At 38.5% G+C, this 25,331-nt stretch overlaps 1 protein-coding gene and 1 pseudogene across 4 annotated transcripts in view; both read left to right on the forward strand.

The window, feature by feature from the left end:
* The window catches only part of CDKL5 (cyclin dependent kinase like 5), a 227,464-nt gene that overhangs the window by 87,582 nt on the left and 114,551 nt on the right, over nucleotides 1-25,331 (forward strand). The window lies entirely within an intron of this gene.
* Nucleotides 21,116-22,232, forward strand: LOC134739056 (gap junction alpha-1 protein-like; annotated as a pseudogene).

Here is a 25,331-nt window from a genome sequence, read left to right on the forward strand (position 1 = left end):
ACCAGCTCTTTAAGTATTGTAGCTTTCTCCTTGCATGTGTCTAAAAAGATATCACTGGATGGAAAATTTAAAGCATAAATTAGTGCCTATCTCAGAGTATTATAAAACTCTTTTTTAGAATCTGCAGCTGTTTAGTCATTAGGCTTGTTATAGATAGTATATCCTTTTCTCAGCTAAAATCAGACCTTCAAATCTATACCCCATTATCCAAAAATAGAGAATTTGATGCTTCTGGCAAGATTGATGCTTTAGGGTCAAACAAATGGATTATTATGAAACTCATATTATAATTAAAAATGTATGTAATCTTCCCAATTGTACTTATGTAAAGTAATCAGGCCAATATGTTTTGCATACCTTTAAAAATTTAGTGAAATGTTTATAAAAATGTATGTCAGGTCTGTGTGATTGTTTATGCATAAATTGGGTATCTTTTTGAAAAGATTGACTGGGGGTGTATATATAATTAAATAATTCTTAGCATGTTGTATATTTGAACAAGTATAGAAGAAAGTCACTGTTTTAATCTGTGTACTGTTGCAGTAATTGAGAGGTCATGCTGATAAATAGGTGTATTTTGTCTTTTGTGCATAGAATATGATGTTGGGCTCATCCAGACCAAAGATCATACTTCCTAATTTACTGAAATTAATGCTGCTCAATTTCAAAGGAAAAATATAGCTTGTACTATTTTTTTGACAGCTAAACAAAATTAAGCTGTATATATTTATTGTATATATAATAATAAGTTGTTATATATACACATTGACATGCATATGAAAACTCTTAGCAGTGACTAAGCTTCTTTTTAGGACTCATTATGACTACTCACATTTGAAAGATGTTCTAGGCTGGGCACAGTGGCACACGCCTGTAATCCCAGTACCTTAGGAGGCCAAGGTGGGCAGATCACCTGAGGTCAGGAGTTCAAGACCAGCCTGGCCAACGTGGTGAAACCTGGTCTCTACTAAAAATACAAAAATTAGCCGGGCATGGGGGTGCATGCTTTTAGTCCCAGCTACTCGGGAGGCTGAGGCAAGAGAATCACTTGAACCTGGGAGGTGGAGGTTGCAGTGAACCAAGATTGCACCACTGCGCTCCAGCCTGGGTGACAAGAGTGAAACTCCATCTCAAAAAAAAAAAAAAAAAAAAAGATATTCTGATTTGGACCTTTACCCTGCAGATATGCATAGTTAATTATCTTTTTATTTGTATGTGTTTGTTTTTTTTGTTTTTTGTTTTTGTGACGAAGTCTCACTCTCACCGAGGCTGGAATGCAGTGATGTGATCTCGGCTCACTGCAGCCTCCACCTCATGGGTTCAAGCGATTCTCGTGCCTCAGCCTCCCAAGTATCTGGGACTATAGGCGCGCACCAACATGCCCGGCGAATTTTTGTATTTTTAATAGAGACGGGATTTCATTACGTTGGCCAGGCTGGTCTTGGATTCCTGACCTCAAGTGATCTGCCTGCCTCGGCCTCCCGAAGTGCTGGGATTTACAGGCGTGAGCCACCGCGCTCAGCCTTGTGTGTCTGCTTTAAAGTGCCGATGAAATAGGCATGTTTTGTAGCATGCTCTTCTTAGCAAAAACACGAAAAGGTCATGCTTACAACAAGGCAAGGATAATTGAACGGGGTTGAAATAAAGACATTCAATTAGAACTTGAGGAAAGTGGGCTTGTACAGCTTGATAGAGAGAGGCTGGAGGGTGATGCTCATTGAGCCCAGGACAGGAAAGTGGTGATTCATATAATTTGTTTCCTGTGACTGTGGTTGACTTATGAGAAGTTTTTGTTTGTTTTGAAGCAGTAGGTGACATATGCTTTTGAGATAGCTAGTTATACAAAGCTGTGAACATCCAACACTGGGGTACAGCCTATAAGTGTTCAATAAATAATAATCTTACGTTAGAGAACTGAAAATGAAGGATGCAGTAGAGAGCTGTTGCAGAGTAGCAGGGACCTGGTACGTGTGGAGGGATGAAAGATGATCCCAGGGACTTGAATGTAGTAAACTAGAAAAGCTTTGGTATTATTTATCTGGCTGGGAAACTTATAAAAGATATATGAGTTTGGGGGGAGAAATAATGAGTTTGGCTTTAATAAAGAAAAATGGCAGCAGAATATAAAACCTAATATTAACAAATACTACCTATTGAGCATCTACCACATGCTAGACACTCTACTAGATATCTCAACCACTACAACAAGATAACTCTATTCTTAGCCTCATTTTACAGATGAGGAGACTGAGTCTTAGAGGGTCTATGTAATAGGGCCAAAATCATGTGGCTGATAAATTGTGGAACTAGGCTTTGGTCTGACTCCAGAAATAGCTAACTTGAGCATGAGATAGGAGCCTTCTCTTCTCTTCTCTTTTCCTTCCTTCCTTCCTTCCTTCTTTCTCTCTCTCTCTCTTTCTCTCTCTCTCTCTCTCTCTCTCTCTCACTGTGTTGCCCAGGTTGGAGTGCAGTGGCACAATCTCTGCTCACTGCAACCTCCGCTTCCCGAGTTCAAACAATTCTTACACCTCAGTCTCCCGAGTATCTGGGATTACAGGCATGAGCCACCACCATGCGTGGCTAATTTTTGTATTTTTAATAGAGATGGGGTTTCACCATGTTGGCCATGCTGGTCTTGAACTCCTGACCTCAAGTGATCTGCCTCCCTCAGCCTCCCAAAGTGCTGGGATGACAGGCGTGAGCCATTGCGCCTGGCCTACCTTTTTTTTTTTTTTTTATTGCTAAACAATTTTAAGAAGATACTTGAGGAAAAAGATCTGTCTCCTCTTAGAGAGGCACTCATAGAGAACCATTGTGTGTGGTTTCTGCTCTTGTCCTGGGTTTCGTTGCTGATCCAATTAATTGTAGAACAGTGTCTGGAACACTGACATAGTCTCACCCAAATTCTAATTCTTTGTATTTTAATATTTTGTATTTGAGATTTTGCTAGACTGTTGATACCGGAAAAACTACAAATGCTGCCGTTGTCTTTTTTTTTTTTTCTAATAAGATAGGGTCTCGCTATGTTGACCAGGCTGGTCTCGAACTCCTGGCCTCAAGCAATCCTCCCATGTTGGCCTCCCAAAGTGCTGGGATTACAGGCGCCTGGCCACTTCTGTTGTCTTTTTATCTATTAAAGAAATAATGGCTCATGTGTCATTTTCCATGCTGATCTGGCTTTTTGTTTTTTTTGAGATGGAGTTTTGCTCTGGTCACCCAGGCTGGAGTCCAATGGTGCTATCTCAGCTCACTGCAACCTCTGCCACCTGGGTTCAAGTGATCTCCTGCCTCAGCCTCCCGAGTAGCTGGGATTACAGGCATGCGCCACCACACTGACTAATTTTTTGTATTTTTAGTAGAGACAGGGTCTCACCATGTTGGTCAGGCTGGTCTTGAACCCCTGACCTCATGTGATCCACAACGCCTGGGCCTCCCAAAGTGCTGGGATTACAGGCGTGAGCACCTGGCCTGACCTAACTTTTTTAGGGAGCTAGAAGAGTTTTGGGCCTTTGCAAGCCTCCTGTTTGCCTTTATCCTCATCATCCGAATCTACATTTAGTTTGTTGTTTGTGAGTTTTTTAGTAAACAGAGTAAGGGAATGGTCATGTTAGAATTAGTATTACCTCTTTCTACTCTGAAAACTTTCCCTCATTCCTCCTTTTTACAGTGATTCAGTTCCTAAATCATCATTTCCCCGCTCACTTCTAGAGGATGAATTGGCTGGAATGCTTTTCCAGTTTACCACTTTCAAATCCTTGGGATTATCTTTCATCCCTCTTCAGGGACTGAGTCCCTGCTACTCTGCAGCAGCTCTCTACTACATCTTTCATCTTCAGTTCTCTAATTTAAGTTAACATTCTTATTTATTGAATACTTATAGTTAACTTTAAAGTCCTTTTATGGTAATCATAAAAATATAATTAGTTCAAAGAAGAGAACATCTCTTCTGCACTATAAGGTGAATAATTTCATTAGTCTCTGATAAATGTGCTTGAGTGATTTATACTAGCTCCTTAATGCCACTTTTCTTCAAAACTTCAGAAACAAAAATGAGTGTGAATCATTTTCCCCCCAGGCCTGCAATATATAGGCACTGATGAACAAATACCTATATAGTGGAAACTCTTGAGTAATTTAAGCATAGCTCTTTGTCAGTTGTTGAAACTTCTTCAAAGTAGTGCATGGATCCCAGCACTTTGGGAGGCCAAGGCAGACGGATCACCTGAGGTCCAAGAGTTCAAGACCAGCCTGGCCAACATGGTGAAACCCCATCTCTACTAAAAATACAAAAAAATTTGCTGGGCATGGTGGCGGACACCTGTAATCCCTGCTACTCGGGAGGCCAAGGCAGAATCACTTGAACCCGGGAGGCGGAGGTTGCAGTGAGCGGAGATCGGGCCACTGCACTCCAGCCTGGGTGACAGAGCAAGACTCCGTCTCAGAAAACAACAGAGTAGTACATGGTGATCTTTTCTACATAAAAAGTAATCCAACACTGATTTACTGTGTAATTAGAAGCTGTAGTTCATATTTTACAATTTAAAGGTGTCTTTCATATATTAAAACATTTTAATTTTTAAAAAATCAACTTTTTTTTTGTTTTTAAAGCTACTTCCTATACTTAAAACACTGTGTTCTAGGCATGACATCATAAAGTAAAATTCAACCAGACATCTAAGGAAAATCTATTCAATGCCTATCAAATATCAGGCACTTAGCTAGGCACTGACTACAAAAAAAAATAAGATGTAATTTTTACTTTTAAGGAATTTAACATGGATAAATTAACAAATATAAAGTCATGTTTTCTTTTCTTTTCTTTTTTTTTTTTTTTTGAGATGGAGTCTTGCTCTGTCGCCAGGCTGGAGTGCAGTGGCACAATCTCAGCTCACTGCAACCTCTGCCTCCTGGGTTCAAGTGATTCTCCTGCCTCAGCCTCCCAAGTAGCTGGGACTACAGGCACCCGCCACCATGCCTGGCTAATTTTTTTTAGTTTTAGTAGAGATGACATTTTACCATGTTGGCCAGGATGATCTCGATCTCTTGACCTCATGATCCACCCTTGGCCTCCCAGAGTGCTGGGATTATAGGCGTGAGCCATCGCCCCAGCCTTAAAGTCATGTTTCCTGTTGTCAGGACGTTTAACATATAGTTTGGGAGAGGTAAATTTGAGATAAGATGGTAGTTGACATGATAGTGTGAAACCTTTCCCTTTTTTTTTTCCAATAAATTCTCCATTGAAGCCTGCTTTAGGAAAAATTCATGTCAATAATAAAGCGGGAGGGGAAAAGCATTTCCCAGAACCCCACATGAGAACTACCATAAAGCTGGGAATAGAATTAAGGAGTAACATTATTAGCTGATAATGGACTGAATGAGAATGGTATAGTGAGAATCTCTGTTTTACCTCTGTGTGTCAGAGGGCCCAGAATCCTTGGTGTAGTAATGATGGATTGTAGAACCTTCCCCAAATGGCACAGTTGAAACTTGATCCAGGAGGCCCCAAGTCATTGCCGTTAAGACTCTACCATATTAGGATGGGCAGGAGAACCTCTCCTAGCTGTATAGATCTGGAGCTGGCAAACTACTGCCTGTGGGCTCTATTTTATAAATAAAGTTTTGTTGGAATGCAGACACAGTCATTTAAGTATTTTTTGTGCATGCTTTTGCAATACAATGACAGTTGAGTAGTTGCGATAGAGACTGACCCACAAAGCCTGAAATATTTATTATCTGGCTTTGTATAGAAAGAGTTTGCTGACTTCTGATATTGAGCAAGCCCTAACTAGGAGAATATTGTGGGAACAGCGTAGTGGCCTTAGTGAACCACAGTCTTAATTTCTATTTGACTCTTTGCCCTTGGTGCTCTAAGAGCCTGAGGAATAAGGTTAATAAGGTGGGGGACTTCAGTGAAAATTACTTTTCCCTTGATCTGGACTTGAGTAAATCCTTTGAATGGCTGGGCAGGAAGTTTTGTATTGGTTACCTCTTTCACGTGTCAACTGTCACAGCAGAGAGGTGGCATTTGCTGGGTACTGGTCATACAGAGACACATACAGTCTGTTTACCTTCTGTCACATCACTGGCCTGCATAGTACCCTTTCCACCCAAAGACGAATACGAAGAAGAAAACAGTCCTCATTGAGACTGTGAAAAAATTCTTCAGCTCAAGAGAAGGACATTCTCATAAATATGAAGAGATTTATGAGTGTAAAATTCTTTGGAGAAAAATATGTGAGATTCAAAGAAACGTAAATAAGAAATTAAGACGAAACAGTTAACTTTTGTTTCAGGTGCCTCTTGTCTTCCAGGCATTGTGCTAGCTGCTTTATTTTCGTGTCTCTTTCAATCCTCATATTAACCATAAAAGTTAGAAGGGATTATCCTCCTCTTATGTGGGGGAAACTGGTGCTCGAATAGGTTAATTTCCTGAAAGCCATACAAGTCAGTAGATGGTTGAGCCGGGAATTAGTCACATTTTAGGCTCCCCTTCTTTCTTAAAAAAATTGAGGTAAAAGTCACATAACATGAAATTAACCATTTTAAAGTATACAAGTATGTGACATTGAGTACATTCATAATGTTGTGCAACCACCACCTCTTTCAAGTTCCAAAACATTTTCATCACCTCAAAAGAAAACCCTGTACTCACTGTTTACTCCCCATTTTCCCTTGCCCCTGGCAACCACCAATCTGCTTTCTGTATTTACCTATTTTGGATATTTCATATAAATGGAATCATACAAATCATACAACATGTGACCATTTGTGTTTGGCTTCTTTGACCTATGTTTTCAAAGTTTATCCACGTTGTAGCATGTAACAGTACTTCATTCCATTTTATGCCTGCATGATACTGTTTCGTGTTGTATGAATATACCACATCGTGTTTATCTTTTCATCAGTGATGGACATTTGAGTTGTTTCTACCTTTTGTCTATTGTGACTATTACTGCTATGAACATTCATGTACAAGTGTTGTTTGAATTTCTATTTTCAATTCTCTGGGGTATATACCCCAAAGTAAAGTGGAAATGCCATGTCTAATTTTTTGAAAAATTGCTTAAACTGTTTTCCACAGCAGCTGCCCTACTTTACATTCCCACCAGCAATGTATGAGAGTTCCAATTTCTCAACATCCTCACCAACTCTTGTTTCCTCCTCCTCCTTCTCATTGAGACAAAGTCTCACTCTGTCGCCCAGGCTGGAGTGCAGTGGCTCCCTGCAACCTCCACCTCCCAGGTTCAAGTGATTCTTGTGCCTCAGCCTCCCGAGTAACTGGGATTACAGTTGTGCAAGCCACCATGCCTGACCAATTTTTGTGTTTTTAGTAGAGATGGAGTTTTGCCACGTTGGCCAGGCTGGTCTCAAACTCCTGGCCTCCAGCGATCCACCTACCTTGGCCTCCCAAAGTGTTGGGACTACAGGTGTGAGCCACCACGCCTGGCCACCTTATTATTACTTTTTAATTGTAGCCACCCTAGTGGATGTAGTGTGGTGTCTTATTGTGGTTTTGATTTCCATTTCCCCAATGATGAGTGATTTTGGGCATCTTTTCATGTGCTTTTGGTCATTTGTATATCTTCTTTGGAGAAATGTCTATTCCAATCCATTGAGCATTTTAAAATTGGGTTGTCTTTTTGGTTGAATTGTAAGAGTTATTCATATAATCTGAATATAGATTCCTTATCAGATATATGGCTTGCAAATATTTTCTCTAATTTTGTAGGTTGCCTTTTCACTTTCTTAATAGTGTGTTAGATGATGTACAAGGTTTTTAATTTTGATGAAGTCCAGTTTATTTTTTCCTTTATTGCTCATGTTTTTAAAACCGTTGCCGAATCCAATGTCATGAAGATTTATGGCGGGTTTTTTTTTAATAGTATAGTAGTATAGTTTTAGCTCTTATGTTAGGTTGTTGATCCATTTTGAATTGTTGTTTGTACAGTTAAAAATTGTTTTAATGAAATTTTATTTTTATATATTTAAGGGGTACAAGTACTGTTTTGTTACATGGGTTTATTTGCGTAGTGGATGAAGTCTGAGGTTTTTGTGTAACCATACCCAAATAATGTACATTGTACCCATTAAGTAATTTCTCATAATGTTTGTATTGTTTTTGTATATGTTGTGAGATAGAGGTCTAACTTCATTCTTTTGCTTGTGGATATTCAGTTGTCCCAGCACCTGGATTTGTTGAAGAGATCATTCTTTCCCCATTTACTGGTGCTAGCACCCTTGTTGAAAATCAGTTGGCCATAGACATGTGAGTTTGTTTGCGGACTCTCACTTTTATTCCTCTGGGCTATGTGCCTGTCTTTATGTCAGCACTTCACTGGTTTGATTACTATAAATTTGTAGTAAATTTTGAAATTCGGAAGTGTGAGTCTTCCAACTTTTTTATTCTTTTCCAATACTATTTTGTCTATCAAGGGCTCCTTGCAATTCTGTATGAATTTGAAATTTTTTTTTTCATTTCTGGGGAAAAAAAAAGCTGTTGAAATTTTGATAGAGATTGCAGTGACTCTGTAGATTGCTTTGGGTAGTACTGTCATCCTAAATTCTTCCAATCCATGGGACCTTTCCATATATTTAAGTGTTTAACTTCTTTTAGCAATGTTTTGTAGTTTTCCGTGTACTAGTCTTTTACCTCATTGGTTAGATTTATTCTTAGATGTTTTATTCATTCGGATGCTTTTTTTGTTTTTGAGGCAGAGTCTTGCTCTGTTGCCCAGGCTGGAGTTTGTTTTTTTTGTTTGTTTTTTTTTTTTTTGAGACAGACTTTTGGTCTGTTGCCCAGACTGGAGTGAAGTGTTGTGATCTTGGCTCACTGCAACCTCTGCCTCCTGGGTTCAAGCAATTCTCATGCCTCAGCCTCCTGAGTAGCTGGTATTACAGATGTGCACCACCACACCCAGCTAATTTTTATATTTTTAGTAGAGACAGGGTTTTGCCATGTTGGCCAGGCTGGTCTCAAACTCTTGGCCTCATGTATTCCACCCACCTTGGCCTCCCAAAGTGCTAGGATTGCAAGCGTAAGCCACCACGGCTCGCTGCTATTTTAAATGAAATTGCTCTGTTAATTTCTTTTTTGGATTGTGTCCAGTGTATAGAAATATTATCGATTTTTTTTTTTTTTTTTTGAGACAGAGGCTCTGTCACCCAGGCTGGCTGTAGTGCAGTGATGTGATCTCGGCTCACTGCAACCTCTGCCTCCCAGGTTCAAGCCATTCTCCTGGCCCAGTCCCCCGTGCAGCTGGGATTACAGGCGCATGCCACCACACCCAGCTAATTTTTGTATTTTTAGTAGAGACAGAGTTTCACCATGTTGGCCAGGCTGGTTTTGAACTCCAGACCTCAAGTGATCTGCCTGCCTTGGCCTCCCAAAGTGCTGGGATTACAGGCGTGAGCCACCACACCCGGCCCCAGTTTTTTTTTTTATTGTGGTAAAATATATGTAATATAAAATTTGCTGTTTCGACTATTTCTAAGGCCACAGTTTGACATTAATTGTATTCACGGTGTTACGTAACCATCACTACTATGTATTTGCACATTTTTTTCATTACCCCAAACAGGAACTCTCTGCCAATTAAGCAATAACTCTCTAATTCCCCTATCCCCAGTAGTTGTAACTTCCAACCTACTTTCTGTCTCTGTGATTTTCACCTATTCTAGATATTTTATATAAGTGGAATATTACAGTATTTGTCATTTTGTGTCCGATTTCTTTCACTTAGCATGATGTTTTTAAGGTTCATTCATGTAGAGTATATCAGAACTTCATTCCTTTATATGGCTGAACAATATTGGAACAACATATAACAATATTATATGGTTGAACCTTGAAAACATCATGTTCATTGTATATGTATACAACGAACAAAATGTGGTGTATACGTGTAATTAGACATCATCTATTACCATCGAGTATTCATGCTGTTACCTGTGGGTTTTATAAATGTTCTTTATCAGGTTGAGGAACTTGCCCTCTATTTATAGTCTTCTCATCTGCCATGGATATGATATGTGGGGGGAGAATGTACACCACATTTTGTTTATCCATTTGTTTCTTCGTGGACACTTGAGTTATTTATACCTTTGGTTATTATGAATAATGCTGCTATTAACATTCACATACAAGTATCTGAGTCCTTGTTTTCAATTCTTTTGAATATATACCTAGGAGTAGCATTGTTGGGTCATATGGTAATTACATGTTTAATATTTTGGGGCCTACTGGTTTTTGTGTTTTGATCTTGTATTACGCAACTTTGCTGAATTCGTTTATTAGTTCTAATATTTTTGTGTGTGGATTCTTTAGAATTTTCTCTTTATAAGGTACCATCTGTGAATAGGGGTAGTTTTACTTATCCATTTACAATTTGGACACCTTTTATTTCTTCTACTTGTCAAATTGCTCTGGCTAGAACTTCCAGTGATATGCTGAATAGAAGTGGTGAAAGTGAGCATCTTTGTCTTGTTCCTGATCTTGAGAGGAGGGGTTTTAGTCTATTACCATTGAGTATTCATGATGTTAGCTGTGGGTTTTAAAAATGTCCTTTAACAGGTTGAGGAAGTTGTCCTCTATTTCTAGTCTTCTCATCTGCCATGGATATGATATGTGGGTAAATGTAGGTGGGCAGTTTAAAATGCACAGTGTTATCACAAAGCAGCTACCTTTTTCACCAAGCCTTCCTCTGGTTGTTGTGAGTTTTTGAATACTTGCAGAGTTGTGGAAAAGTTGATTCTGATACTTTTTGCCAGCTCATTAGTTGTTTTTGTGGAGGGACAGAGTCCTAGATTTCCCAGTTCTGCCATTTTCAGTGCTAACACTCTCCAGATATGTGTTTTGCACATATTTCCTTCCAGTCTGTGGCATGTCTTTTCATTCTTATAATGGTATGTTTACCAGAGCAGAAGTTTTTAATTTTAATGAAATCCTACTTAGCAATTTTGTCTTTCATGGACAGTCCTTTTGGTGTTACAACTGAAACCTCATTGCAAAACTGAAGGTCACCTAGATTTTCTAGGTTATCTTCTGGAAGTTTTATACATTTGCATTTTACATTTAGGTGTATGATCTATTTTGAGTTAGTTTTTCTGAAACTTGTAAGGTCTGTGTCTAGATACTTTCTTTTGCATTTGGACATCTAGCACCATTTGTTGAAAAGATTGTTTTCCCCATTGGATTGCCTGTGCTCCTTTGTCAAAGATCTGCTGATTGTATTTGTGTTGAGTCTATTTTTTGTTTGTTGGTTTGTTTGTTTGTTTTAGAGATGGGGTCTTGCTTTGTCATCCAGGCTGCAATACAGTGATGCAGTCATGGCTTACTACAGCTTCAAACTCCTGGGCTCAAGTAATCCTCCCATCTCAGTCTCCCAAGTGGTTGGGACTATAGGCTCATGCCACCATGCCCGGCTAATTTTTAAATTAATTAATTAATTATTTTTGAGATGGAGTCTCGCTCTGTCACCCAGGCTGGAGTGCAGTGGCGCAATCTTGGCTCACCGCAACCTCCACGTCCTGGGTTCAAGCACGTCCTGGTCTCAGCCTCCTGAGTTGCGAGGACTACAGGTACATGCCACCACGCCTGGTTAATTTTTATATTTTTAGTAGAGATGGGGTTTCAGCATATTGATCATGCTGGTCTTGAATTCCTGACCCCAGGTGATCCACCCACTTCAGCCTCCCAAAGTGCTGGGACTACAGGCGTGAGCCACTGCACCCGGCCTAATTTTTAAATTTTTTGTAGGGACAGGGTCTTGCTATGTTGACCAGGCTGGTTCTTGAGTCTGTTTTTGTGCTTTATTCTGTTCCATTGATGTCTGTGACTATTTTTCACCAATACCATATTGTCTTGATTACTGTAGTTTTGTATTATCTTAAAGGGGGTAGTAGTATCAGTCCTTTCACTTTGTCATTCTTCAGTATTGGGTTGGCTGTTTTGGGCCTTTCAATACAACCTTTGACTTTAGTTTGTCAATATTCACAGAATAGCTTCTAGGGATTTGGATTGGGATTGCATTGAATCTGCAGATCAAGTTGAAAAGAACTGACATCTTAACAATATTGAGTCTTTTTTTTTTTTTTTTTTTTTGAGATGGAGTCTCACTCTGTTGCCCAGGCTGGAGTGCAATGGTGCGATCTCGGCCCACTGCAACCTCCACCTCCCGGGCTCAAGCGCTTCTCCTGCCTCAGCCTCCCAAGTAGTTGGGATTGCAGGCTCCCACCACCACGCCTGGCTAATTTTTGTATTTTTAGTAGAGACGGGGTTTCGCCATGTTGGTCAGGCTGGTCTCAAACTCCTGACCTCAGATGATCCACCCACCTCGGCCTCCCAAAGTACTGGGATTATAGGCATGAGCCACCGCGCCCGGCCAACAATATTGAGTCTTATAATCTGTGAACACAAAATCTCTCTCCTTTTATTTAGATCATCTTTGATTTTCAACAGCAATGAATAATTTTTCACATACAGATCCTGCAAATATTTTGTTAGGTTTATACCTTAGCACTATTTTTGGGGTGCTAAGATAAATTGTATTGTGTTTTCAATTTCACATTCTAGTTGTTCTTTGCTGGTATACAGGAAAGTAATTGACTTCTGTCTGTTAACTTTGCATCCTGTGACCTTGCTGTAATTGTTTATTAGTTCCAGGTTTTTCTTTTTCTTTTTTTTGTTTTCGTTGATTCTTTGGGATTTTCTACATAGACAGTCATGTCATCTGTGAACAAAACAGTTTTATTTCTTTCTTCCCAATTTGTATATCTTTTCTTTCCTTTTCTTGTCTTATTGTATTTCTTATGACTTCCAGTACAGTGTTGAATATGACTTATGAGGTGGGGCATCCTTCTGATCTTAAGGGGAAGGCATGCAGTTTCTTACTGTTAAGTACTGATAATGTTAGGTTTTTTGTAGATGTTCTTCATCTGAGGAAGTTCCTTTCTATGCCTAGATTGCTGGGAGGTTTGTTTTTTTTTCTTAAATCAGTAATGGAGATTGAGTTTCAAAAAATGCTTTTCTGTATCCATTGATAAGACCATGTGATTTTTCACCTTAGCATGGTGGTGGTGGTATATTACATGGCTTGATTTTGGAATGCTGAAGCAGCCTTTCTTTCTTTCTTTTTTTTTTTTTTTTTGAGACGGAGTTTCACTCTTGTTGCCCAGGCTGGAGTGCAATGGTGCGATCTTGGCTCACCGCAACCTCCGCCTCCTGGGTTCAGGCGATTCTCCTGCCTCAGCCTCCCGAGTAGCTGGGATTACAGGCACCTGCCACCACGCCTGGCTAATTTTGTATTTTTAGTAGAGATGGGGTTTCTCTACGTTGGTCAGGCTGGTCTCGAACTCCTGACCTCAGGTGATCCGCCCGCCTCAGCCTCCCAAAGTGCTGGGATTACAGGCGTGAGCCACCGTGCCCGGCCCTGAAGCAGCCTTTCATACCTGGTGTATAGTTGTTTTCATATATTGGCGGATTTGATTCCCTTAATATTTGTTGTGGATTTTTGCATCTGTATTCATGAGAGGTATTGGTCTGTAGTTTGCCTTTTGAAAAATATATTTAGCTTATTTTGGTATTAGGATGATACTGACCTCATAGAATGAGTTAGGAAGTATTCCCTCTGCTCCTGTTGTCTGGAAGAGATTGTAGATAATTGGTATAATTTCTTAAATGTTTGCTAGAATTCACCAACGAAACCATGTGAGAATGGAGCTTTCTTTTTTGGAATATTAATAATTATTGATCCATTTTCATATATACAGACCTATTCAGATTATTATTTTCTGTGTAAATTTTGGTAATTTGTATGTTTCAAGGAATTGGTCCATTTTATCTAAGTTGTCAAATTTTTAGGCATAGATTTATTTATAATAATCTGTTATTTTCCTTTTAATGTCCATGTGATTTGGTAGTGATGACTCTTCATTCAAATCTGATGTGAATAATTTGCGTTTTTTTTTCTCTTGGTTAATTTGGCTAGAGGTTTATCAGCTTTATTGATTTCAGAGAAGCAGCTTTTGTTTTTACTGTTGATTGTTTTCAGTTCATTGATTTCTACTGTAATTAAAATTTTTTTTTCTTCTCCGTGTTTTAGGTTTAAGTTGCCCTTCTTTCTTTTCTTTCCTAAGGTAAAGCGTAGATTATTGATTTTACGTCTGTTTTCTAATAACGCACTTGATGCTATAAACTTTTCTCTAAGTGCTGCTTTCATAGTACTGCACAAGTTTTGACTTGTATTTTTATTTAGTCCAAAATATTTTAAAATTTCTCTTCAGACTTCTTTGACTCATGTGTTATTTAGTAGTTTGTTGTTTATTCTCTAAACATTTTGAGATTTTCCAGCTATGTTTTTGTTACTGATTTCTATTTTAATTCCGTTGTGGTATGATAGCATACTTAGTATGATAGCTACAAATTTATTAAGGTATATGTTATGGCCCATTTGTGGTCTATCTTGGTGATTGTTCCACGTAAGCTTGAGAAGAATGTGTATTCTGCTGTTACTAAAGTATTATATAAATGTCAAGTAGATCCAGTTGCTTGATGGTATTGTTCAATTCATAGATACCCATACTCATTTTTTTTTTTTTTTTTGCCTGCTGTATCTATTGGTTACTGAAAGGGGCTGTTAAAGTATCCAACTATAGTAGTGGATTTGTCTATTTCTGTTTGCAGTTATATCAGTATTTTCCTCATGTATTTTGATGCTCTCTGGTTTGGTACATTCATATTAAGGATTGTTATGTCTTCTTGGAGAATTTTGCATTTTGTAATGCTATTCTTTATCCCAGTGATTTTCCTTGTTCTGAAATCTGCTTTGTCTAAAATTTATATAACTACTTCAACTTCCTCTTGATTAGTGTGAACGTGGTATAACTTTCTCCATCCCTTTACTTTTATCCTATCCCTTCCCTCCCTCCCTCCCGCCCTCCCTCCCTCCCTCTCTTTCTCTCTCTCTTTCTTTCTCTTGCTTTGCTTTGCTTTCTATTTATTTATTAATTGTTTTTAGATACAGAGTCTTGCTCTGTTGCCCAGCCTGGAATGCAGTGGCACAATCATGGTTCACTGCAGCCTCCACCTCCTAGGCTCAAGTGATCCTTCTACCTCAACCTTCTGTGTAGCTGGGACTACAGGTGTGCACTGCCATGCCTGGCTAATTTTTTGTATTTTTTGTAGAGACAGGGTTTTGCCATGTTGCCCGGGCTGGCTCAAACTCCTGGGCTCAAGTGATCCTCCCACCTCAGCCTCCCAAAGTGCTGGGATTACAGGCATGAGCCACCACGCCTGGCCCATTTCTTTATATTCGTTTTTTTAAATCTACTCTGATAATTTCTTTTAACTGGTGTATTGAGGCCATTCACAGTTAAAATGATATTAATATAGTTGTATTAATATGAACCATGTTTATAACTGATTTTCTATTTGTTGTACTTACTTTTTTTTTTTTTTAAATCCCATCTTTTTCAGCCTTCTGGTTTTAACTGACCATTTTACAGGATTCCATTTTCTCTCCTGTTTTAGTGTCTATTATACTTGTTTTTACTTTTTTTTTTTTTGGTCATTGCCCTAGAGTTTGCAGTGTGCATTTACAACTTATCTAAGTACACTTTCAGATAACTCTATACTGCTTCTTGAGGAGTGTAGGTAACTTTTACTAGAATTTTTGAACTCCTCCCTCCAGTCCCTTATAACGTTACTATTATTCATATTGCTTATCCATATGCTATACTCAGTCAATAATAGTTACTGTTATTATTTTGAACAGTTATCAATTCAGAATAGGAAAAATAGATTTTATCTTAACTTTATTTATTCCTTCTCCAATGCTCTTTTCTTTCTGTAGATCCCAGTTTCTTACCTATATAATTTTGCCTTCTCTCTGAAGAACTTTTTAAAGCATTTTTAAAGGGCAGGTCTACTGGTGACAAATTCACTCAGCATTTGTTTATCTGAGAAACTCTCCTTCAGTTTTGAAGGATCATTTCACTGAGTAACTTTGAGGTAGAGTTTTTTTTTTTCTTTCAACATTTTATAAATATTTCACTCTACTTTCTTACTTGCATGGTTTCTGACAGGACATCAGAGGTAATTCTTACCCTTGTTCTCTATAGGTAAGGTGTTTTTTTTCCTCTGGTTTCTTTCACAATTTTCTCCTTGTGTTTAGTTTTGTGTAGTTTGAATATGATGTACTTAGGTGTAGATCTTTTGGTATTTATTCTGCTTGGTGTTCTCTGAGTTTCCTGGATATGCAGTTTGGCACCCTTAATTTTGAAAGATTCTTTGCCATTATTCTTTCAAATATTTCTTCTCCCTTGTCTCACTTTTCTCTTCGTATTCCAATTACATATGTTACACCTTTTGTAATTTTCCCATAATTCTTGGATGTTCTGTTCTGCTTTTTAAAATTCTTTTTTTTGCCGGGCACGGTGGCTCACGCCTGTAATCCCAGCACTTTGGGAGGCTGAGGCGGGCGGATCACAAGGTCAAAAGATTGAGACCATCCTGGCCAACGTGGTGAAACCCCGTCTCTACTAAAAATACAAAAAAAAAGTTAGCCGGGCGTGGTGGCGCACGCCTGTAATCCCAGCTACTCAGGAGGCTGAGGCAGGAGGAATTGCTTGAACCTGGGAGGCGACAGAGGTTGCAGTGAGCCAAGATCACACCACTGCACTCCAGCCTTGGTGACAGTGTGAGACTCCATCTCAAAAAAAAAGAAAAAAAATTTTTTTTTCCTCTTTCCATTTTAGTTTTGGAAGTTTCTACTGACATATCTTATAGCCTAGTGATTTTTTCCTCAGCTGTGTCCAGTTTACTGTCGAGTCCATTAAAAGCATTCTTCATTTTTGTTACAGTGATTTTGATTTCTAGCATTTTCTTTTAATTCTTCCTTAGATTTATATATGCTTACATTACCCATCTGTTCTTGCATGCTGTCTACTTTTCCTATTAGAGCCCTTAACATATTAATCAAAGTTATTTTAAATTCCCTATCTGATAATCCCCAAGTCTGTGCCATATCTGAGTCTGGTTCTGATGCTTACTTTGTCTCTTTAGTCTATGCTTTTTCTTGCTTTTTGGCCTGCCTTGTAATTTTTTTTTAAAGCTGGATATGATATATTAGGCAATAGGAACTGAATAAATAGGTCTTTAGTGTAAGGTTTTATGTTAATCTGTCTAGAAGCTAGGTCATGTTTAATGATGTAGGTATAGATGCCAGAGGCTTCAGTTTCCTCTAGTGTCTTTGTTATTTTATTTTTCGTAGCCTATTGTCTGTGGGTTCTCCTAAGAACTCCTTTATAAATAGTGAGTCTGTGTCTTGCAACTCTTTCAATTGTAATTCTCTGTTAATGTACTGGAGCTCTGTTGACATGATGGGAAGAGTGTGGCGAAGGGAAGAAAGTGTTCAAGTGTTCTATAATCTCATTCTTTTGTAAGACCTGAGTCTTTGGCTACAACCTTCAGAAGTGTTTCCAGCCACCCTCTCCCCTCTTCTTCTGTTAGATGAAACAAGAAGGCTAGAGGGACTGTCTTTGGCTGACTTCCTTTCTCCCTGGACACCAAGGCTCCGGTAAATTTTCTCTTGGGCTGTTCACCTTTGTTATGAAAAACATTCTGGCCTTATTTCAAAATGGTTACTTTCTTCCTCTCCCTACCTAAAAGAAGAGGAGATTTTTATTAGATCTTACCCCTGGGTGTATTTCAAATTACTTTTCCTTGCATCTTACACAAAAGGGGAGGAGTTTTTTCTTGGGTCTTCATAGTCAGAATCTGGTGAGATTTCCTGGAGGTAAAACTGCAAGAACTTAGAGGGCCTCCTAAGATTTAGTCCCCAGGAGTTCTCATTCACAAGCTAGTCTCAGTTAGCCTTTGTCAAAATTATCATTTAAGTTTTCTTACTAGTGTATGATTCCAGTGCCTTCTGCTCCAGGTAAGCTGATCTTGGATGTGATTCTTTGTATTTGCCTGTTTCTCAAGATTTCAGGAGATTGGTTTACCCTCTGACCTCAATTCCATAAATCCAAGAAAAGTTGCTGATTTTCAATTTGTTAGGGTTTTTTCTTAATGTAAGGACAGGAGTGATGGTATCCAAGCACTGTATGGGTTGATGCTGAAACTGGAAGTCCTGTTTACATTTTAAAATTGGAAATATCTTGTCTAGTTTATAACTAATGTTCAGCAAGAGGTTTTTTAACTTTCCTGTGAACCATTTTCTTAGCTGAAGTGACTCATTCCCAATTATTTTCATCCCTTTGAATTTCAAATCTCTGTATTTTCATATGCTTAGTAAGAACTTTTTCAGAACAAAATACTTGGAAAACTTAAGAACTTTATGTAGTTCTTGCAAATGGCTACTAACTTTACCCTAAAGAAACTAGAATTATTACACATTTTGATTTCCTTTTCTCCCCTACAGCATTGTTTGTTTTTTTTTTTTAACCTTCTGTAAACCATGCTCAAGTAGTTCTAGGGATTATTTTCTTTACTTATTTCACCCCACTTATTTTTGAAGAAGAACTCAGTTTTCTAAGGCACTTTGAAATCTCTAGAGACTAAGCACGGCTTAAATTTGAAAAACTAATGAGAATAAATGTGGAACTCTTATGCTGCCAGTGGTTTATTTTCAATTAACGTTGAAGAATGTAGTAATTATAAACTATAGTTCGTGGTGACTTTAGCTTAATAGGATTAGTTTGAGAATCTGTGTGGTAGAGGACAATTTGGCTAAAATGTGTTATTTAAGCAACCGAGAAAGTAGTGTGTGTGTACTTTAAAGCCTTATAATTTGATTACTGGCTACAAATTTGCATTTTGGTAGGCTTCAGTTCTTATCCTTGGATAACAGTCGTAACTAACCTCAGTCATTTGAGACACTATAAATTTCGTTAACCTTGCTTCTTTTTTAGGGTTTATTTTAAGTTTTATTTTTCTCACTGAATGTACTGTGAGAAACAGCCATTAAACCAAGAAACAAATTAGCAGTATATTTAAAGATCGCTTATTAGTTAGCAGATTAATGTGTTTAATAAATATTTTCCTCTTTTCTCATTTGATTAAAATGAATATTTGTCTTTGAGAATTAAATATATTTTTAAAAGAATTAAAATGTTAAATAGAATGTAATTTTTTTTGTTTTTCTCTATAAATGTAATTTTAATATACTAAATAAAATTTGTTTTAAAATGATTTGCTGTAGTGAAAGGATTTGGTTGAAAATAATTAATTTTTGCTATGTAATAATCAATTAGCTGTGGCTCATTTTACGATAAGATCTATTTGTGTAGCATGCTCTGAATTAGAGACAGAAACCTTTTACTATGCTTTTGCTTAGAGACCTTTATTATAAAGAAGTAAGGGCCGTAGAGTGGAAATGGATAAAGACTAGCAGGTCTTCAGGAGTGGCATGCTTATGAGTTATGCACCATGCCAGGTTCCACCACCCTCAGCAGATTATTGGGTGGTATCAATGTTGCTCCTCCCGAAATGTTTTTTTAAGAACTCTTCATGTATTATAACAGTACCCTAGAAGAAACCCACAAGAATGAACACAATGTATAGTAATATGGTCTTAACAAAATAGCTTCCATGTGCTAACAATTCAACTGAAGATAGATGGTCTGCGTTCAATAAATACATATTTAAGTTGGGACCCCTGTTGTCAGGGACTTGACCTCCAGTTCCCAGATAACGAGGGATCAGCAGCTCATTTTTTGTCCTGATCTTACTACTTCATGCTAACTGGGCTGGCAGCTACCCTTGGAAAATGCCACTTCATTCACTAAAGCTTCAGTACCACAGTGCCAGGATTGATTGCCTGTTCCTCTCTCCAGAGATTCTCAGGACCAGCCCCATCATTCTTGACATCCCTTACTTTTTGTCACCACCAAAACTCACTGGCCATCTGTTAGCACAGAATACCCATCCTTGTGCTGCTCTGTAGGTTCCTCAGTCTGATCCAGTTTCCTCCAACCCTCCCACTGGCCCCTAGAGCTCTTGAATAATTTCTCCCATGGCCTCAGTCTTGCCCCAGCATCACAGTGTAATCTCACTTTCTGTCACTGGTTCTCTGCTGCTGCCAAATGGATGCCTGAGGGTAGCCCCTGCTCTGGCATCAGTCTCAGGCTGTGCTGTTTCTTCCTTTGCCTACTACCTGGTAACCTCACTGCCTGCGTTTTAGTTCCTTGAATACGGTGAGGTCTTCACTCTTAAAAATCTTTGCACAGGCTGCTTCCTTCATCTGCAGCAATTTTCTCACTGTTTTGGCCTGGCCAACCCTATCCAGTCTGATCTGGGTGTCTTCGAGTTGTCCTCTGCTGGGGCCTCCTATTTGTTTTCTTCTTGGCACTTAATTAAATTTGAAGTTGTATATTCACTTGCTCACTGAGCCTTTTTTCTGGATTCTATGATATATATTTTTCCTCACATTTCTGAAATTGTGATGTATCTTACACTGGATTTCTTGATTCCTTTCTGAATGGTAGGTAAAATAATGGTTTATCTTACAATTGTCTTACATTTAATAAAATACTGCACTTTTAATTATTGTTTCCCCCGGTTGATTGTGAGTTCTGCACGTATAGGAATTCCATTTTACTCACCAATGAACCAGTGCCTAGCACAGTACCTGGCACCTAGGAGGCTCTAAATAAATAGTAGTTGAATGAATATCATTATCTATTTGGGAGATTTTGGCCCTAATTTTCTCAAGATGAATTAGTGTGTAAGTATGAATTGTTAATTCAGTTTCTGTTGTTGAATCATTGTTTTCGAGATTCCTTTATTCTGGAATTGAAAGAGACCTTTAGATTTGTCTATTTTGTTCCTCCATCTATGTAACTTGCCCTATTATAGGTATATGTACATCCTTGTTTAGAAGTACTTACTCACCTTGCATGAAAATGAATTCACATAAACTTCTACCTGGTGTGAGCAATTTTCTTTCATTAGGGAGAAGGAACGAGGAAGGTACCGAACAGCAGGAGACTTTTGAACTTGAGACAGTTTTGGCTGCTTGAACTTAACTTTTTTCATTTTACTTAGTCCCCCAATGAGTGTAATCATTTGGCATGCCTACTTCACTTTTTTTAAGTGAACTAACAGCGAACAGGCAACATGGGTGACTGGAGTGCCTCAGGTACCTCCTAGAGAAGGTTCAAGCTTAGTCCCCAGCTGGAGGTAAGGTGTGGCTCTCAGTCCTTTTCATTTCCCCAATCCTGCTCCTGAGTACTGCAGTTGAGTCAGCCTGGGATGATGAGCAGTTTGCCTTTCATTGAACACTCAACAGCCTGGTTGTGAAAATGTCTGCTATGACCAGTCTTTGCCAATCTCCCATGTATGCTTCTGGGTTCTGCAGATAATACTTGTGTCTCTGCCCCCACTCTTGTACCTGACACACGTGTTCTACGTGATGTGAAAAGAAGAGAAGTTGAACAGGCAATTGGGAGAACTGGAAGTTGCCCAAATTGATGATGTCAGTGTGGAGATGCACTTGCAGGGAATTGAAATAAAGAAGTTCAAGTGTGGCCTTGAGAAACATGGAAGGGTGAAAATCCCAGGGAGCTTGCTGCAAACATGTACCATTGGTGTCATCTTCAGGCCTCTGTTTGAGGTGGCCTTCCTGATGATCCCGTGGTCTGTCTATGGATTCAGCCTAAGTGTGGTTTACACTTGCAAACGAGATCTTTCCCCACATTAAGTGGACTGCTTACTCTCTCGCCCCCAGAGATAAGCACCTTCATTATCTTCATGCTGGTGGTGTCCTTGGTGTCTCTTGCCTTGAACATCATTGCGTTATTCAGTGTCTCATTTAAGAGCATTTAAGGATCATGTGAAGGATCAGGAGATTGATACACCTGGCCTGCAGAGTCCCTCCAATGGCTCCATATCAACTCTTCCTCTCTCCACCATGTCCTCTCCTGGGGACAAGCTAGTTCCTGGAGAAAGAAACAATTCCTCTTGCTGTAGGCACAACAAGGAAGTGAGCAAAAACCCTTCTAGTTACAGTGCATAGCAAGATTGAATGGAGCAGGCAGGAAGTACCACCTCTGACTCCCAGTCTTTTGATTTCCCTGCTGATAAACAGAATTCTTAAACAAAAACAAAAACCTAGCTACTGGGCACTAGCCATGGTAGGCCAGCAGCCATCCTGCAGAGCCAGTAGTCATGCCAGCAGCAGCCTGATGACCTAGAGATCAAGATGCATACTTGGAAGCATTATGATTCTGCTTGATTGTTTAAGAGAAGGAAGGCGCAGTAGAAAGCGCACCTTTGCCCCAGTGGAGGTGGTACTCAAAAACCTCAGTCGTGAGACTTAGCAGACACAAAGACATTAGACTACCAGGGTTCCTGTACAATGAGAAATGCTAATTTGCTTAATATTTGATAGTAAACTGCTGTCATTTTTAGCTTTATTGCATGCAATGTAGACCTAGTTCATCATATTACAAGTTCTAGAGAGTATTCTTTATTCAATACAGGTTTTTTTTTTTTTTTTTTTTGGAGACAGAGTCTCACTCTGTTGCCCAGGCTGGAGTGCAGTGGCGTGATTTCCGCTTACTGCAACTTCTCCCTCCCGGTTCAAGTGATTGTCCTGCCTCAGCCTCCTGAGTGGCTGGGATTATAGACGTGCGCCACCACCCCTGGCTAATTTTTGTATTTTTAGTAGAGACGGGGTTTCACCGTGCTGGCCAGGCTGGTCTCGAACTTTTGACCTCAGGTAATCTGCCTGCCTCAGCCTCCCAAAGTACTGGGATTGCAGGCGTGAGCCACTGTGCCTGGCCTCAATAAAGTTTTAAGAAAGCAACCTGTGTGTCTCCCTCCTGAGAGCTTCTGGCTGCACCAATCTTTCTTAGACTTTTAAACTCTTCATTGGCACATCTTCATTTAAGCAAAATAGGCTAGAATCAGAATTTTAGAAATGAAATTGCAGTGACTACATTACAGAAAGTTTTAGTATTAACATTTTTAATTTATGTAGCAGGATCACACATATGCCCATTACTTTCAAATGTGCAAAAAATGTAGCTTTTTTTTTTTTCTTTTAACTGTTCTACTTTTCATCAGAAGCTTCTTCCCACCCCAGGGCGCTGGAGGGAAGAAGACACAGACAACTTAGACATTAAACCTGCCCATCCAGCATCTTGCTGTGACAGTTTAAACAGTCTCATTTGGAAAACTCAGTCTGTTGGCTAAATTTCTTTCTCATAAACCCTTTTACGAGCATGAGGAATAATGACAGTTATTTACTGATGAAATGTGTGTCCCTATTGGATACTACAAAACTCCTGAAACTTTTGAATCAGATTGGACACTGCTGTCCTCACTTCCTGTTTCACATTCATTTTCACATATATCTTGCTTTTTTTCCCTTAAACTTTTAATCTTGAGATAATTATAGTTCACATGTAGTTGTAAGAAATAATAGATTCCTTATATCCTTTGACCAGTTTTTCCCATTAGTAACATCTTGCATAATTACAGTATAGTATCGTAACTAGAAAATGGACATTGATGTATTTCCATTGACCTTATTCAGATTTCACCAATTTTATCTGCACTCCTGTGTGTGTATGTTTAGTTATATGTAATTGCATCACTTGTGTAGATTCACATGTCCACCGCAGTCAAGCTACATAACGGTTTTATCACAGGGATCCCTTGTGCTGCCTTTTTATAGCCACAGCCACACTCTTGCCTTCCCCTCTTTCTAACCCCTGGCAACCACTAATCTGTACTTCATCTCTATAATTTTGTCATTTCAAGAATGCTATTTTAGTGGAATGATACAATATTTAACCCTTTGAGACTAGCTTTATTCACTCAGCACAACTCCCTTGAGATTCACCCAAGTTTTTGTGTGAAGTAATAGTTTGCTCTTTTTTAGTATGCTATAGTATAGAGGTACCAGAGTTTGTTTACCTTTTGAAGGATCTTTAGATTGTTTCCAGTTTTCATTTCCCCGTGTTAGGTGCTCAAGAGTGCAGTTGCTGGGTTGTATGGTATGTGAATGTAATGCTTTGTAAGAAACTGGTGTATACTTTTCCAGAGTGGCTGTACAGTTTTACCTTCCCATCAGCAGTGTGTGAGGAATCTAGTTTCTTCACATGCTTACCGGCATTTTGTATTATCACTATTATTATTTTTATGTTAGCCATTCTAATAGTTGTGTAGGTGATCTCAGTGTAGTTTAAATTTGTATTTCTCTAATGGCTAAAAATGTTGAACACCTTTCCTGTGCTTATTTGGCATCTGTGTATTTTCTTCAGTGAAGTACCCGTGCCATTTTTCCAATTTTGAATTGTATTGTTTTATTATTGTTGAGTTTAAGTTCTTTATATATTCTGGATTTAAATCTTTTGTTCTATATGTTTGAAAATATTTTCTCCCAGATTATAGCTTGCTTTTTCATTCTCTTAACAATGTCTTTCATGGACCAAAAATTTTAATTTTGTTAAGGTCATTTATCAATTTTTTTTTTTTTCCTATGGACTGTGCTTTTGGTGTCAAATCTGAGAACTCTGCCTGGCCCTACATCCTAAAGATTTTCTCCTTTGGTTATTTCTAAAAGTTTTATAAGCTTACATTTTACATTTAAGTCCGTGATCTATTTTGTCAATTTTTGTGCAAGGTGTGAGATAAAGGCCAAAGTTCTTTTTTCTTCTCCCTTATGGATGTCTGGTTGCTCCAGCACCATTCATTAAAAAGTCTATTCTCCCTCCATTGAGTTCCTTTTGCAGCGAAAAATCAGTTGGGCAGATTTGTGCATCTCTAATTCTGGATTCTCTGTCCCTCTTCTAATTTCTAGACGAGACTGTATAAGATTGCTGTTAATTCTTCCTTAAGTGTTAAAATTCTCCAGCAAACCTATTTGAGCTTGCAGATTTCTTTTATTGGAAACTTGATAATTATAATTACATATTCAATTTCTTTAATAATTACATGACTCTTAAAGTTGTTTATTTCATCTTGGTTAACTTTTGGTAGTTTGATTTTCAAGGAAATTGGTCCATTTCTTCTAAGTTGTCAAATGCAAGAGTGTAAAGTTTGTAGTGTTGCTTTATTTCTTTTTAATGACTGCAGGATCTGTAGAGATCTTCCTTGTTTTGTTCCTGATACTGATGATTTTTGTCTTCTTTCTTTTTGTCTTTACCAGTCTTGCTAGAAGTTTATCAATATTAATTGTTCTTTTTGTGGAATCAGCCTTTTGCTTCATTGATTTTCTGTTTTCAATTTCATTTATTTCTGCTTTTATCATGATTATTTCCTTCTTGCTTTGGGTTTATTTTCTTTTTCTAGTCTTGAGGGAAGAATTTATCTTACTGATTTGTAA

Source organism: Pongo pygmaeus, chromosome X (assembly GCF_028885625.2).
Source record: "Pongo pygmaeus isolate AG05252 chromosome X, NHGRI_mPonPyg2-v2.0_pri, whole genome shotgun sequence".
In the NCBI taxonomy this organism is placed as follows: Eukaryota; Metazoa; Chordata; class Mammalia; order Primates; family Hominidae; genus Pongo; species Pongo pygmaeus.